This window comes from Tiliqua scincoides, chromosome 7 (genome assembly GCF_035046505.1).
Source record: "Tiliqua scincoides isolate rTilSci1 chromosome 7, rTilSci1.hap2, whole genome shotgun sequence".
Classification (NCBI taxonomy): domain Eukaryota; kingdom Metazoa; phylum Chordata; class Lepidosauria; order Squamata; family Scincidae; genus Tiliqua; species Tiliqua scincoides.
Window position 1 is genome coordinate 18,110,922 of NC_089827.1, and position 3,787 is coordinate 18,114,708.

General features: G+C 44.9%; 1 pseudogene; it reads right to left on the reverse strand.

The window, feature by feature from the left end:
* Positions 1–354: 354 nt before the first annotated feature.
* On the reverse strand, positions 355–474 carry LOC136657787 (5S ribosomal RNA; annotated as a pseudogene).
* Positions 475–3,787: the final 3,313 nt, after the last annotated feature.

Genomic DNA, 3,787 nt, shown 5'->3' on the forward strand with positions numbered 1-3,787 from the left:
ATGAGATACATGAGCCTGCGTTTCAGATGTTGCATAAGAATACAAAACAACAGACATGGCTTGGATTGCCAGACCCTGTCTGCAGGATCTGGGAACAGGTTGGTATGGCTAACTAGTACATTTCCTGTGCCCCTCTCCTGTGTTTAATCACCATGAGAGATAAGGAGCTTCTCACTCACATTTAGTTATTGAGAGTTCTTAAAGATATCAAATATGAACTTCTCTTGCATATTACAATTTGATAGTTATGGGTCAAGGCCTAAACAAACCTTATTTCCTACAACTAAATGGTGCCAGTCCAAGAAGCTTAGAGCAGTACTACGGCAACCTTCAATCTCGAAAGACTATGATATAAGCCTACAGCACCCGGTATTCCCAGGCGGTCTCCCATCCAAGTACTAACCAGGCCTGACCCTGCTTAGCTTCTGAGATCAGACAAGATCAGGCATGTGCAGGGTAACAGTTGCTGCAGTAGCAGTACTGTAGCAGTGCTACAGCCTCACAGAAATCCTGAGAGATATGACTTGACCAAAAGCATCTAGCAGAACTTCGTAGCTGTTTGCACTTTATGTGACAATCATGTCTGTCATGGCTACAAGAGTGTTACACTAAAAATAGTCTCCCCCAGTGTATGTCCACTGTGCATCTGTCAATCACCCATCTATTTCAATGGACTTAAGAATGATTAATTATGAATTGTTTTGTTTCCCACCAATATAGGCTTGCCATTATTTCTCCCTCCAAATCCAAGTGGCTTAATTTGTATATTATGAAGTTTCTGCTAATTATGCAAATCAAGTGGGGGTTTGGCTTTAAGCCTTTTAATCACTGTTTTCCAAACTGGCCACTGAGATTTCCTTGCCCACTTTTGGTAGCATCAAGACTAATATATTGAAAATAAACATTTTTAAATGAATGGGGACCCACCTGAAATTGGCTCACAACCCACCTAGTGGGTCCTGACCCACAGTTTGAGAAACACTGCTCTAGGTAATTAACCCTCTGCTCACTGGCACAAGTGGCTGTATCCTTCAGAAACTGTCCCCCAGGGGCAGACTAAGGAGCTGTGAGACCCAACTGGAAACATTTTTGGTGGGTCCCCAGGTTCACAGCCAAGGTCTGTAGAATCATAGCAATATAAATAACATTTATTATATACTTTATATCTCTATGGTAGAATGGAAAGCAATCAAAATGTGCACGTGAGTTAATGGACCAAATGGATCCAAGCGCATTCTAATATAAAATTGCATGCAAGGCTAGGGTAGATTACCCTAGCATGGGACCCTTAGGTATGGGGCGCAGTTGGGAGCAATTGGTCCAACTGGCTTATAGTCGCCCTGCTGTCTCCTTATGTATAGAAATCCTTGCTTTAGTCACCACTGTATGCAGTGTGGGGTTCTCTGTCTTTTGTGACAGTCTTCTTAACGCTTTCAGGTGCTATGTTTATCTCTGTCGTTGACATGCCTGTCAATATTCCATGGATGAAAATAGGGGCATGTTTGCAACACTTCTCATACCAAGGTTGACTTGAAAGCCCCACTCCCTCCACTGATATGTTGTTGAAAGCTGTTCTCATTGTCTGGCTGTGTAGAGTGTTCATTTAAGCTGCAATAGTCAGTCCTCCACTGCTCTAAAAGCAAAAAGAGTGATTTTGCCTTGGTGTTTGCTGTTTTTAGTTAAATTATAGCACTAAATGGGAATTGACCTAACAAGAAGAAATCAATCGTTCAAAACCAAGCACCATGACTTGAAGTGTGTGTTTGTTAAATGCCAGGCCGTGCACTGCATAACGCCTTTGTATTTGAGTGAATGCATTCACATGGAAATGAAGTTAAGCCAGTGGCATAGTTATAGGGGGCAGCACAGTAAGTACTGCAGGTGCCACAATGTGCCATGTAAGTGGCTCCTCCCACTCGCCGTTGGACCATTCAGGGGCAGCGACGGCAACGTGTGTTGCTGCCGCTTCCCAGAATGGCCCCGCTGACAAGCGAGAGGGCCACTTACATGGTGCATTGCGATGCCTGCAGTACTTACTGCACCACCGTCCCCATAACTATGCCGCTAAGCTAAGCGGTCCTAAAAAAAGGTGACCCCATCCTCATCTCTGGTGGCAAGAGCAAAACGAAGGTGAACGCCTCCATTTGTTCTTGCAGCTGGGAAGAGCTCCAAAGGGCAGGGGGAGAGCCCCCTGCACATTCTGGCACCTGCAAAACTTAGTGCTTTGTACCCTCTCTAGCTATGCTACTGCTGGTCGATAGCAAGAGTTGAAACAGGAACCATGCAAATCAGATGCAAATCAGATGTTTTACCATTGAGCTATAGCCCCATCCCAACCCCTGTTTGGGAGATCAGGGTCTTGGAGGGGATTTGGATTAAGATCTGGGGTAGGACATGAGAACATTGGGTGAAGGGTTGGGTGAACATTGATTGGGTGACCCAAGGCACCACCTGACACCTGAGCTGGCATGCCAAGTCATGCCTCCCTTTAACTGGGGATGTGCCACCTACTCTAAAGTCACCCATTGCTCTTTGCTCTTCCCCACTTCCTCTTCTGCTGTGTCTCCCTCTTCCTATTCCAATACAAGGAAGTGGGAAGAGAAGGAGCTGTGAAGCTGGATGGACATGGGTGTTCCTACCAATCTGTTGCTGAAAGTGACCAACCTCAGTTAGCCTCATGAATAGGCAAATCCTGGGTGGGAACTGGCAGCTAAAGACTTACCTGAGACAACTGAAAAACTATCCTAGCTTGGAAACTCACAAGTGGGCATGGGCTATACATGCTTAAAATGACTTCTTTTCAAAAACCAGTTATAGCTCAGGAAGCTGAAGCCCTACACAGCTCTACACAAGCTGAAGCTCTAAGAGCCTAAGCTAACCCTAAGCCCTTACTGCTTCTCTTCAGAAAGGCCAAAACAGAGCACTGTTTGATGAGTTGGATTCAGAAACGTGTATGATTCTCAAGAAAACCCAGAACAGCCAGAAAAGTGTTCAAAGAAAGAGTGCAATTTCATTAAACAACTCTGGTATCAATAAAACTTTAGCGTGAGGCCTCTCAGAATCTCTCCTTTCTGCCAGAGCAATCTGGCTTGCATGGTGTAAGTTTGAATCCTAAATAAACTCTGGGTTGGCTCTACTCCAAATTGTGGCATGTTATAGCTAAAAGGAAAATATGGAGTGAGTTCTAACAGCCCAATCCTATCCCCCCTGGGCTGATTGGGGCCCGTACGATTTACGCTGCATCCTATACACCAGTGTTTCTCAAACTGTGGGTCAGGATCCACTGGGTGGGTCATGAGCCAATTTCAGATGGGTCCCTATTCATTACAATATTTTATTTTGAATATATTAGACTTGATGCTTCATGGTATGTGACTGCATGGGAAACGTTACAGACCTGTACTTTTAACAGGCTACTATGTATATGCTTTTAATAGTGATAGTAAATGTGACTCGCTCCTGGATAAGTGTGGGTAGGATTTCAGCCTAGGATTGTTAAAAAATTTTTCCTGCTTGATGATGTCACGTCCAGTCATCTCATCATTTCTGGTGGGTCCCGACAAATTTTCATTCTAAAATGTGGGTCCCGGTGCTATAAGTTTGAGAACCACTGCTATACACGAATTGCCCATGCTGGAGGCCCCTTGGGATAAGGTGACATATATTCCCTTGCTCCAGGATAAGCCCAGCACGGGCAATGGGGTAACTTGGACCTATGCAAGCTCTGTAGTTGGCACAAGTCCACGTTGCCCCATGTTAGTGAATTGGCCCAGAGGAGAGGGATAGG